Raw genomic sequence first — 14,330 nt, forward strand, 5'->3', positions numbered from 1 at the left:
CTGGTATAGAGTCATTTAACTCACCAGGAGGCAAGCCCACTTTGTTCACTAATAGATTCATTTATACAATAGGCAGACCTTTGTCTGGAAAACTTCTGAAGACCTTTTTTTGCCATAAATTCACTGTGGGAGTGTAACCCCAGTAGGCTTATAAGGGGATTTTCTGCCAATATTTTAACATCACATAAAATAAACATTTTCTGGTACCCCATTAAAACTTTAAATTTTTATATGTAAGAGAAAACTAAACCAATAAACCAGACACATTTAAAAATGTCCTAGCATTGGCTTAATTATTTTTGCCTTAATTGATGTCAAAATTCAGTAATGGATCACTTACTTAAGCATGAAACATAATAAACTGCCTATTTGTGTATCCATGGGATTATGCATGTAAAATTATTTGTAAGTGCTGAATTCAGGTGTTAAATTAATAAATCCAGGAGGAAAATAAAATTTAACCTTTGGTTACAGGGATGGAAATAGGAGTCATAATATTTTTAAGCTGAAGCATACACACCCTGCATATTGACACAGAGTGGGCAATTTGGTGTTTTGTGTTTACAGAGTATCTGTTTTTATCCTAGAAGTTGGCATAACTAGTATTTTTAAGGTGAATGTGTGGGCTTGTGTTTCTGTCTTAAACTGGCCCTTAGGAATCCCTTTCTTTGCTGGATGAGGTCTCAGAGCTGTGCAGCAGCCTTCATGGCAGGTGAGTGAGTCAACAACCTGACCAGGTCGATGACCCGCTCCCTGGGTGCAGCGCTAACCAGCTCATCATTAATCATCACAATCTGATCTTCTGGGGTTGCTTGCCTTCTGAGGGGCCACCTGGAGACAAATAAGAGTGAAGTGCAAGTGAGAAGAACATTGGTAATCCCTTAGACTTCTCTCCTCGTCATAATTTATTGTAAGCAAATAGTCCTATCAGCAAAAATAAAACCCATCCACACCTCGGTGTTCTCTGTATTGGTCCTTCTCAATCCCGGCTGCACACTAGAAAGAACTGGGGAGCCTTGGACTAGCCAGAGGCCGATGCTATACAATGGCCAATTAACTCAGAATCTTTGGAGGTACGACTCAGGCATCAACATTTCTCTAAAACTTCCCAAGCAAGGTTGACACTCAGCAGCCTCACAGCGTTTCTCACACTTTAGCAGGCATATGAGTCACCTGGGGCCTTGACAGCCCACAGACTGACTCAGAATAATTTACTCAGTTGCACCAAGGTCAAAGCAATCTCATACATAGAAATAACAAAATCTGGCAGGAAGAAAAACAAGTTCTATAGCAAAATAATGATAACACTGAAAGGAAACTTATTTCTCAGTATTTGTGATGCTTGCTTAATTTTAATATGGTTAAAACAATAAAAAAAATAAAAAATTAAATCAACTTTATCCTAGCCAACTAGATGACTTTTAATTTTCCTTAATTGACAGATGCAATGTCCAAGTATTTTAGAGTCAGATATTACTACTACTACAACAACATTTATAGAGTGAAAACTATATACAAGGCACTCTTCTAACTTATCTCATTCTTGCCACATCCCTGGAAGGTAGATACTATTATGATCACATTATACAGACAATGTCAAGAAGTTATATCAAATTAAAAAACAGGAGAATAGGAAAGAAGTTAAATAATCTAGTAAGGAAAGGTGGAGGATTGGAACCAAGGCAGTATGATACCAGAGTCAGTGCTATTAATTGCATTACTTCACTAAAGAACTCTATTACTAATTTGCAAAATTGTGGAGATAAACAGGAGAGAAGAGAATTTGCTTTTCTATGGAAATAAAAAATATGCAACAGAAGCCATTACAATAGATACATATGTATATGCAATAAATAAACAATACAAAGAACATTGTTTTGGGAAAGGCAAGGCAGCCCACTTGAGGCAGCTGCATCATATTTAATTGTATTCAAGTGTGTTGATATTGAAACTTTTGTATATCCTAACAGGATGACAGAAGAAATAATGTATATTGCTTGAATCATCAGTTGATATTATGCAGCTACCTGAAGGGTGGACTTTGCAGGAGCTTGAGAATAAAAAAGTATCAAATACCTGAGTAAGTTTTTGTTTATTCTCATGCTCACGGGTCTTGAAGATGATCACAGATAGGCTGATCTGGGGCAGGCTCCATTGCGAAGTTCTGCTTCAAAGTGCAGATCAGGCCAAGAAACAAGCTCCACTGCACAAACACCATTCAAGACTTTGCTTATAGCATCTTTGCTAACATGCCCTTGGCTAGTCATTCAGTGGTCCAGCCCAACAGCAATAGGGTAAGAAAATATATTCTGCCTCTAGTGGGAAGAGAGGATAGTACATATTTGTGAAATAATCCAGCCTCTTTAACAGGAACTTAAACATCACACTGTACTTTTTTTTCACTAGAGAGTTATTCATGAGGTTACTCAAATACAGTACAGTGCCTACTTTTTATTATTTGTATTCATATATTAAGAAGTGGGTCAGAGAATGATATCAGCATTATGGCAATGTAGGCTGTCCCTCCTTTTTGTCCCTCTTTTTAACAACTGAAAATCAACATCCATCCAAGAACAAAAGTGCCTCTGTGGGAGTTGTGTAATCTAGCACTACACATAAAAAGACTCAGAAGGAGTCTCACCCACCTAGTAATATCTGGTAATTGGCAGACAGACCTTGGTCAAGACTATGAAGCCAGTCAGAGCCAGTGAACTGCCCGAACCCCTCTTGGTCTCAGTCAGGGAATCCCCAGGAAGTGCTGACTTGGGCAGAGACCACGATTGAGAAAGCCTTTGTAGAAGTCCAGCCTTCTCAAATGGACAGTTCACTGCTCCATTGGAGGAAAAAAAATACAAATTTGGAGGCATAGTAGGAGATAAGAGGATCTTTGCCAGCACCACCTCTCCCCCAAGATGACACAGCACGGGCCTGAACTAACCTGAACTAATTAGTGGGCATCTACCCAGGCTGTGCCGGATGCTGTTGGAGAAACCTGGTACTCCCTGTAGCATATAAAGTACTAAAGGCAGGACCTCCATAACTGGGAGAAAGGAGATCAGGAAAGAGGCAGATGGTTTCACTGGTGAATTCTATCAAACATTTATAAAATAATTAATGCCAATGTTTCTCTAACTTTTCCAAAAAAATCCAATAAGAGAGAGTACACTCAAACTCATTTTATGAGGCCAGCATTATCCTGATACCAAAGCCAGAAAAAGAAATTATAAGAAACTACAGACTAGTATCCTAGATTAATATAGATGCAAAATTTCTCAACAAAATATTAGCAAACCAAGATCAATAACACATTAAAAGGATCATACACCATGACCAAGTAGGATTTATCCCCGTGATGCAAGGGATACACAAATAAACATACACAAATCAATAAATGTGATATTCCACATTAATAGAATATAAAAATCATATGACCATCTCAACAGATGTAGAAAAAGCATTAGACTAAATACAATATCCTTTCATTATAAAAACCCTCGAAAATTGCATACACAAAAACATACCTCAACATGATAAAGGCCATATATGACAAATCCACAGCTAACATTATACCAAATGGTAAAAGCTTAAAAGATTTTCCTCAAAGATCAGAAACAAGACAAGGATGCCCACTGTCCCCACTTCTACTCAACAGAGTATTGAAAGTCCTAGCTAGAATAATCAGGCAAGACAAAGAAATAAAAGGCACCCAAATTGGAAAGAAAGGTGTAAAACTGTCATTATTTGCGGATGATATTATCTTGTATATAGAAAATTCTAAAGATTCAGCAAAAAAACTAGTGGAACTAATCAATAAATTCAGTAAAGCTGCAGGAAATAAAATCAGGATACAGAAATCAGTTGCATTTCTACTCATTAAAAAAAAAAATCTGAAAAAGAAATAAAGACAACTACCCCACTCAAAATAGCATCAAAAACAAGATATATAGGAATCAACTTAAGAAATGAGTGTAAGATCTGTACAATGAAAGCTACCAAATGTGATGAAAGAAATTAAATAGAAATTAAAATAGATAAATAAAGATATCTTATGATCATGGATCACAAATTAATATTGTTTACAAGTCCATATCAAAAGTCATCTATGTATTCAATGCACTCTCTATCAAAATTCCAATGGCATTTTTCACGCAATCAGAAAAACAATCCTAAAATTTGAATGGAACCACAAAATACTGAATAGCCAAAGCTATCTTGAGAAAGAAGAACAAAGCCAGAGGCTTTGTTTATAATTTCTCATTTCAAAATATACTACAAAGCTATAGTAATTAAAACACAGTATTGTACAGTACTGGTATAAAAATAGACTATTAGAATGGAAGAGAAAGCACAGAAATATACTCCCCTATATTAGGTCAACTAATATTTTACAAAGAAGGCAGGAATACTCTATGGGGGAAAGAATAGTCTTTTCAACAAATGGTGTTGAGCATATGGGATAACCACATGTAGAAAAGTGAAAATTGCCTGCTATCTCATACCACTGATAAAAATTAACTCAAAATGATTAAAGACTTAAATGTAAGACCTGATGCTATAAAACTCTTAGAAAAAACATAGGGAAGAAACTCCTTGACACTAGTCTTGGCAATGATTCTTTGGATATGGCACCAAAAGTACGTGCAACAAAAGTAAAAATAAACAAGTCAGACTACATCACACTAAAAAATGTTTGCACAGCCAAGAAACAGTCAACAAAATGAAAAGGCAACCGATAAATGGGGGAAAATATTTGCAGAGCATATATTGGATGAGTCAATATCCAAAATATATAAAGAACTCATACAACTCAATAAGAAAAAATAAACAGTCCAATTAAAAAATGATCAGAGGAACTGAACAGACATTTTTCCATGGAAGATATCAAAATGGCAATAGCTACATAAAAAGATGCTCAACATTACTAATCACCAGGGAAATACAAATCAAAACCAGGATGAGATATCACTTTACACTTGTTAAAATGGCTGTCATCAAGAACAAAAGAGATAACAAATGCTGGTGAAGGTGGGGAGAAGAGGGAACCCTTGTACAGTGTTGGTGAGAATGTATTTTGATTCATCCACCATGGAAAAGAGAATGGAGTTCCTCAATAAATTAAAAATAGACCTACCATATGATCCAGCAATCCCAATTCTGGGTATACATCCAAAAGAAATGAAAACAGGATCTCAAAAAAATTTCTGCTTTCCCATGTTTGTTGTAGCATTATTCATAACAGCCAAGATATGGAAACAACCTAAGTGTCCATCAATGGATGAATGGTACAGAAGATGTGGTATACATAAAATAGAATAAAATTCAGCCACGAGAAAGAAGAAAATCTTCCCATTTGCAATAACATGTAAGGACCTTGAAAGTATTATGCTTAGTGATATAAGTCAGACAGAGAAAGACAAATATTGTATGGTTTCACTTATGTGTGAAATCTAAAAAAGCTTAACTAATAGAAACAGAGAGTAAAATGTGGTTACCAGGGTAGCGGGTGGGGGAAATGGGGAGATGCTGTTAAAGGGTACAAACTTGCAAGTAGAAGAGGAATAATTTCTGGAGACATAATAAACAGCATAGTGATTACAGTTAACAATATTGTATTATAAACTTCCAAGTTGTAGAGGACTAGACCATATATGTTCTCATCACAAAAAGAAATGATAAACAATAAAGGTGATAAAGCTCCAAAGCTATGGTGATAATCATTGCAATGTATAACTGTATCAAAACATATTGTACACCTTAAAATTATACATACACCTGAAAATTATACAATGTTATATGTCAATTATGTCTCAATAAAAAATCAATTAAAAATATAAGTAGTTCATTTCTAAAGTTACAAATGATGGAGACTATATTCCTAAATCAAGAGATATGATGGATTTGGCAATTTAAAATCAATTTTGCAGAGCCATTTCTATTCCTCTGGTGGTCTGACTCTATCCAGGTGTTGGAAAAACTCAACTAGCCTTCACAGCCTAAAACAGAACAGTATAAAACTAATGAAACTGAACAGTGGTCCTTCTGGAGGGGGGTGGATGGCCCCAGAGGCCAAGGAGTGGAGTTGGGTGCTTACCTGGTGTTACTGAGCGAACGACCACTGGCTTTTCACTCCCTGCCACGAAACCAAATCCCAGCCTGGGGTACCTCCTCATTTTCACCTTCCGTGGAGCCGGAGGGATGATTTGGCAGCTCTCTAAGTGAGGGTCATCAAATGGGAGTGCCTGTATCGTGTGACTGTGGGAAAAGCACACAGAAGAGAAATGAGGCATCAGTGTACGTGTTAGGCAACGGCCGCATAATTGCATTCCCTCTAGTTTTGAAACCTTCTATTCTGTGTTTGGTACAGAGTGGGAAAGATGAGGGGAGACCCACAGTCCTGCTTCTAGCTTGGCCTCCCTGTTCCTTGAAAACTCTAGGCCCACTTCTGCTTTACTCCTTTGCATTGGCTCTTCCCCTAACCTGGAATGCTTGTCCTCAGATATGTGTATGGCTCACCTACTCAAGTATTTGCTCAAATATAATGTTCTTAAAGAGGCTTCTCCTGACCACACACTAATATTTTACAACTCTGCTCCCCTACCAGTATCCCTTTACCCTCTTCTACTTTTTTTTTTTATCATGGCACTAATCACCTGCTAATGTGCTGTAGAACATGTTTAGTTTTATGCTTATTCTTATTGTTTCTCCTTCCACAGTAGAATGTAAACTCCATGAGGGCAAAATCTGTCTTATTCCTTGATTTATCCCAGTTGCCTAGGACAGTGACTGGCACATAGTAGATTCTTGATAAATAAGTAAATTGAGTACAGAAAACGATGTTTCTTTGGGGAAATTATCAAATTTGACTGATACGCTGAGAGTCTAGTTTAAAAAAAGGTTAGTAGAGAAGCAATGTGTTGTGTGCCAACACTGGTAACTCCTCTCATTTGTTATCATAATTCATCCTCAAAACTACCCAACAATGGATGTAGAGAGGAAAAGGAAGAGAAAAAAAAGAATAAAGGAATGAAGACGAAAGAAAAGGAAGAGAAATTAGTAAAAAAATATATAGTATATTAGGTTGTTATAAGTAGTAAGGAGAAAAATAAATCAGGGAGGAAGGATAGATTTCCAGTGGTGAGGTTACTGCAATGTTTACCTGATCTACATGTCAATACTGGTGAGACTGAGAAATCTTCATATAGGAGAGAAAGACTACACCCAGCAAATTACAAATCTACTTTAAGTCCTTTGTCTTTTACTTAATATACATGAATATATTGATTGTTCTGTGCCAGACTGTACTAAGAGTTTATAAATATTAATTTATTATTCTTTGCAACAACCAATGAGTAGATATTATTTTCAATAGTCTCTTTTCACAAGAGAGAAAATTAAGAAATAACTGAATTAAATGACTGGTATAAAGTAACTGTTATAGAGCGAGGACTCAAATTCAGGCACTCTAACTCCAGTCTATTCCCGTCTTTTCTTTCCTATATTATGATGTCATATACGCAACAATGTAGAACTGCACAAATGTAGAACTGCACAAAGTGCTGTGTTTAGATGCTCCCCTGATTACACTTGAGGAAAGTTAAGTGGTTCGTAAAAGCTGATACTGTGGATTTCAGGCACCAAATTAACAGGTAGGTAATGATACTCTGCAGAGGGAACCATAAATGGAAAACTGTGCATTTAAGCATGTGTTTTGGAAAATATTCTAGAGTATCAAGTGCATCTATCTCCATTCCTTCAAGCAGAGATATGAAATGGTAGCTAGAGGGGTATTTCATAGCGAATACTCCTTTCTGCGACCATCCTTCTCACTGTCTATATTTTTGCTCCCTTTGCTTGCTTTTACATAGACAGACAACGATCCTGTCTATATAGCATGAATGAAAACTCTAGCTCAGAGTTACATGCAAGACTTTTTGTGGCAAAAAAACCCCCACTTAATGTACCCCTATTTTTCCTTTGTCACAGTGTCCTGCAGGGAAATCCACAATCTCCTGTGATGACACAGGTTTTCTCTCCTTCAGGAGTACCAGTTAGAAAATTAGTGATTTCTTTTTTTGTTTTGTTATTGTGGTAACATTGGTTTATAACATTGTATAAATTTCATATGTACATCATTATACTTCTATTTCTGCATGGATTACATCATGTTGTCATGTTCACCACCCAAATACTATTTACAATCCATCACCACACACATGTGTCTTATCATCCCTTTCGCCCTCCTCCCTCCCCCCTTCCCCTCTGGTAACCACCAATCCAATCTCAAGGACAAGGCCAGCCTCATCGATGGATTTGAATTAGGGGAAACTGATTTGAGATGGTTTTACTCTTTCTGACTCCTTCCTTTGGTACATAGTACTTGCTGAGCTTTCAATGGATCAGGTTTGTACCTGCTACTAAAAAGTGGATCATTTTGATATGTGACTCCATCTACAATATTTACTATTTAAAGAAAGATGAAGAGATACGCACAAAAGAGTAGTTCTCTGATGGCAGAATTTCAGAGAGTTTGGCTCTTAGATACAGTAGATATTTTACAGAAATAAGCCTTTTTGGTGACATCGAAAGTTGATCAGTAATATTGCCAACTCTACATCCAGGTGAGGATGTTCCAATGTGAGGGATACGTGTAAATTTTCTGCTTGCTGCATTTTGGTGATTGAGAAGAATCATCCTATGCTAACTCAAGAAAAAAAGAAAAAAGACCTACCTTACCTTATCATTCACATACTTTAAGACCACATGCAAATGTCACATTTTTAGGGACCCATATATCCACCGGAATTTATGAGAAATTTTAAGGCACTTCCTTCCCACACCCTAAGACCTTTTGGAAATAAAAATGTTTTAAAATATATATTCAAAAATATATGATAGCCACTCCTAGAAAATGTGGAAGCTTTCATGAATGGATGAATGGATAAGCAAAATGTAGTTTTTATCTATATGATGGAATATTATTCAGCCATTAAAAAGAATGGGGCACTAAAACACACTACAATATGGATGCATCTCAAAAACAGTATGGTAAGTGATAGCAGCTAGACACATCTATATGAAATGTCTAGAACCAGTAAAATTCATAGAGACAAAAGTACTGGGGTGGTGATAGGAGTAACTGAATATGAGTATGAGAGATCTTTTTATGATGATCGAATGTTCTAAGACGCATTGTGATAATGGCTGCACAACTCTGTTAAGTTTATTAAAATTCATTAAATTATAAACCTAAAATTTATTAATTTTATGTACTTAGATTTTATAACTAAACCCGTTAAAAACAACAACAAAAAAGGAACTGTTCTTAGAGAGAAGGTAGTAAGATGCAGCAGAAATAGATTTCAGGGCGGTAGACTAGAAAGACTTTAAGATAGTCCAGGAATCGATGACCTGAAAATACAGGGTATATTAATTGAAGTAGAAAACTGTCTATCAAGATTGAAGGAGAAATTTTTCCTTTTTTGGAAGATTTCATTTCAAAAGAAATCAGGGTAATCTTGCTGCTGAACACTCCATAACAAGAGGGAAAGGCTTTCCTTAAATAGTCTGAACATTTCTTCCTCAGCAAACATAAAAGACCGATACATCCCATATATCACAAAGAATACTTTAACTAGTAGAAAGCGCCCTGAAGTAAACCTAAAATGATTCCAGTTTTCCATGCATTCATTAGAGCCAGTGAGGTCCTTTTCGGAATATGTGTTGAGTGGAAAGATTATGGAAGGAAGAATCTAATTTAGAAGCCATTACCTTTGGTGCGGAGTTAAAGAATCTAGGAAGATGGTGGCAGGTGGGACACCTGCGTAGTTAAGACTGGAATGAAAAAGAGGAAAAATAAACATATACTGCGGAGTGCCTGAGTCCTGCTGGAGAAGGTCATTGGTGGTGTTACTTTTCAGGGATGGCTAACTGTGATCACATGGAGCGTCAAGCATCAATATATTACATTCTCATCTTGGTAGCACTAGTCTGTTTGCGAGACTGTATTATTCTTCATTTGCTTCCCTGAACGTGATTCACAATCAGATGCCACACTGCTTTTCAGTGCCTTCCCAGTGGACCCAGTACATAGTTCTCCACCCCTTGATTCTGCTAACTTCTCACTCTCCAAAGCGTGTCACACAGCTGAGCCCAGATGTGACAAGCAAAAGACAATTGTGTAGCTGGGCATGTGCTCTTGTTTCTCTATCATCACCATGAGAAGACATTCTCAAAGTAGCTGCTGCCCCTTCAGCGTGGGCTCCAGAAGGACACACGTGGAACAGACCAAAGCCAGCACCCCAGTGAGGAGCCAAGTTTAGCAGAGCTGCTGATGCTCCCAGCCTAGATCAGCCAGCTGAAAGAGGGATAAGAGGTAATGATTGTTTTACAACACTAAATTTTGGGGATGTTATGCAGCAAATGTTTACTGATATCATCTGTAAATATTGTTTTCAATATTATTACAAAACTTTTAGAGAGGATGGATATACTTACGGCATATTCTGGTGATGGTTTCACGAATGTATACTTATTTCCAATCTAATCAATCCAATAAATAATCATATATATTAAATATTTACAGCTTTTACATGTCAATGATACCTCAATAAAGTGGTTTTTAAAATATTATTTAAAAATACTAAAATTCCACATCCTAAAAGGATTTTCTCTACCAATCCTATTTTTCACATTATTCATGAGTAACATTGGGCAAACATCATGTCTTTTACACCTACAGCTACTTCCAAGCTAAACTGCTCCACACATTATACAAGTTGACCTGGCAGCCATATACTTGTGATCTGTTCTCTATGATCTTTCCACATCCCTGACTAGACTTGTGTAATGGTGACTCCTGATGAAATGGTCAGGACTTCATTACCCTATTGTGGCTCTGAGGGGGCCTAACATGCAAAGCTCTGACCAATAGGGTCTACTGGGAATTCCAATAGTCAGTCCTATTGTACTGGAATTCCTCAGAACACGAATTTAAGTGGGAAGAAAAAAGAGAGTACAAAGGTAAATTAGACAGCATGACAGTTCTCCAGTCAGTCAAAATCATGATAATGTGTGTGGCATAATTAAATATTTTAAGAAAATTTTTATTCCCATTGAGTTTTTTGTCTCCAGGTCTAATAAGGTAGATAGGTCTTTTGTAGTCCCTTGCCTTAGGGCATGTGCATTGAACAGATCCCAGAGCAAAAGCTGACTGCAGGTAAACCTCCTTCCAGACTTTTCTTTCCTGAATGTCTGAGAAATTTGGCTGAGGAGGCAATGGTAGAGGACCCATATGAGGCTGCAAAAACTTTAGAAGAGAGAACTTGGTGGTACATCTAGCAAGGCATCAAGACCCAGAGGTTAAATCTAAAGAAATGGCAAAGTCAGTGAACTTCAGAGGACAACACAGGCTTGGGCTAGGGTATCTTGGGAGCAGATAATGAGGATTGGAGATGATAAAGGGCTGCTTGATTTTCTGCATTACATTCCTATGATTTTTGAATATTCAACATGATTATATTTGAATTGCCATCCAGCAGAAATGTAATATGATGATATTCACACACGAGTTTAGGGGTAAGATTTATATGTGAGAAAACAGAAGCTAGCAGTAAACAGAATCTTTGAGAGAAATAAGAAAGAGGAACTGGAAGGGAAGTGACTAAGCTTGGAGACAAATCATACTGTGGAGTGACATGACACTAGGAGACCCAGGAACTCCTGCTAATAAGGAGCTTCCCTGCATCTGGAACTACCTCTTAGTGCTGCTTTCCATGAGGCTAAGAGGCTCATATCTTCTATATTTCTGTCGTAAGTTATATGTCCATGAGATTCCATCTCTCTTATGATATAGGTATTTTTATACTCAACTCCCATCAATACTGGCTGGTAAGGAAATCACAAAATCAAAGGTTTGAGATAACAGTTCTATTATAATCAAGAACTTGTGATCTCTTAACCTTTTCTGCATTAAAATATTTATTTTCTGCCCCTATCTAGAGAATTTACTTTCTTTAGATGTAAAATTCCATTACGGCCCAAGGTTATGTGGGAAATCAAAATTGGCCACCCTGAAATATGTCTCTTTACCTTGATTATTTTCTCTGATGAACAGTTGACCTACCCTACTAACTGCCTAAAGGAATTTAGCTCTGGATATGGACAGACTGGCAAGGTCCTCGTTAAACCCATTCTTACCAAAGTTGTTTACCAAATATTTACATTTGTAAAGGTATCTCCCTCTGTGTACTGGGAAGAGGGGAGGATGACCTAATCTGTGGAAACTCTTATCAGTATGGAAGGAGAGGACTTAAATCTACATACTCTTGATTAGTGCGATGTCTGTCTCTCCAGCGACATTCTCTATAGGTGGCCCTGCAAAGAATTGTCTGACAATCATTTACATATCCCTCTTCATGTGAATTGTCTTCTTGCCCTTTGAAATCCCAAACCCTCACCCCCAACATCCTCCTTTGTCTTTAGCTGAAGATAGTATTTAAGATGAGAATCTCTGCCATTTTGTTGAGAAACTCAGTTTCCCTGGTTTTTCCCATGTATACATGTTATTAAACTTGGTGTTATTTTATCCTGCTAAGCTGTCTTTTAATTATTTGGCCAGCCATAAGAACCTTAAGGAAAAGGGTGGAGGGGGATTCTCCCTCTTCTCCAACAGTTACATATCCTTTCTTTTTGCGGTTTTATTTGCTTTCTCATATTTACCCTGTTCTAAGCTATGTACATGAGAACTGAACTTCACTACGTTACCCCCAGATCCATGCTTGGCTCCTATTCTGCCTGCTCTGTGTCCTAGAAGCTTCAATCCTATGAGCAACATCATGTGGGCCATTTGCCCTCTGGATTCTATTGGGTTCAAACGACAGAAGATGCTAGTAAGAAAAAGTGAGGTAAGGAGGAGAGAGGGATCAGGGTATTTATTCCTCATGCCCCCTCCTCCCTTTGATGCAGTTCTAGAGTGACTTTATCTACTCTGATTACTGTTCCTGCCAGCTTTTCTTCCTGGCACTAAGTCTCACCATGCTCCATACCAGGCCTCTTGAGACCCAGCAGTGCTATTGTGTCCCAGCTGCTGATGGGTCCTGGGTATTACAACCAGACTGGGTAGTTTCCTTATCTGTGCCCACATCCATCCATTTCCCACCAGGGTTCTGAATCATGTACCACACCTCTGTCTTTCATGGTACAATCTCATGAGTCCCAGGAAACACACCCTCCGCCTTAGATGGCACTGAGGTGGAGTCTTCTCAGTCTGGCTTCCAGAATAAAAGGTAATTCTAGCTTCTTTTCTGATTCTTAGCCAAGAACAACAAATATTTCTGCACTGAGACATGCACTGAGATCAATTTTCAACTAATGTGATATATAATATATCAAACATATTTATATATACACTGATAATTCTCAAAACAAACCACAAACAGACAAAACAAAAAACAAATACCTATTAAATAAGCAATTATTTCTGGATAAATAAAAACTTCACATACATACCTTTAAGTTCGATGAGGACTTTGAGTACAATGAAGACTTTGATCATTGGAGAATTAATCTATTTTAATTTCAACTTAGGCATTCTCTATTTGTCTCCCTGTCAATGTTTTCTCATTAAACTGTTATCTTTGATTAACACAACTCATACAGCAAGCTTAATGGAAATACAGCAAAAATTAAAAGAGAAAGAACATCACTGAATTTGAGAACGTTGGCTAACCGTTCATATTTTAGAAGAGGTGATAAGCTCTTTTGAAGATCTTGGCCACCATTTTATTTAAAGTTAGTAAGGTAAACAAAAAATGGACTTTTCAAATTTGATCAAAATGAATCTCTTTTGTAAATATGGGAGATCAATTTGTCAATGTGTATGAAATAACTAATAGAAGGTTTCTATGTGTCTGTGCCTGGGGTATGGCTGTGATCAAGATAATAATTTTCTATTTTGGGAAAGGACTCACAAACTGCAGACTATGGGACAATTCTGGCCTCTGCATTTTTTGGTTTGTTTGTTTTTTCTCTCAAACAAGTCCGGTATTTTATTTAGCTGGCCAAAAATAACGTTGTATAGAAAAGGAACTACAAAAAGCAAATGTACAGCTATCAATTTTCTTTTTGTCATCAATATCAATCCCTCCAAAATACTTTGGGTCTAATTTGTGACTTCCATATGTAAACTAAAATTTGTTGGACGGAATTTTTCAGACTCTTCCCAAGTACACTTTGTCTCATACTAACAACTATACCATCTCACTTTTATGTGAAACAGCCTCTACTATGCACAGATTTGTTCCATTTAACATTTCATTGGGAACATAGCTGCT

This window comes from Ceratotherium simum, chromosome Y, assembly GCF_057802395.1.
Source record: "Ceratotherium simum simum isolate JZ-2026a chromosome Y, ASM5780239v1, whole genome shotgun sequence".
NCBI classification, from domain to species: Eukaryota; Metazoa; Chordata; class Mammalia; order Perissodactyla; family Rhinocerotidae; genus Ceratotherium; species Ceratotherium simum.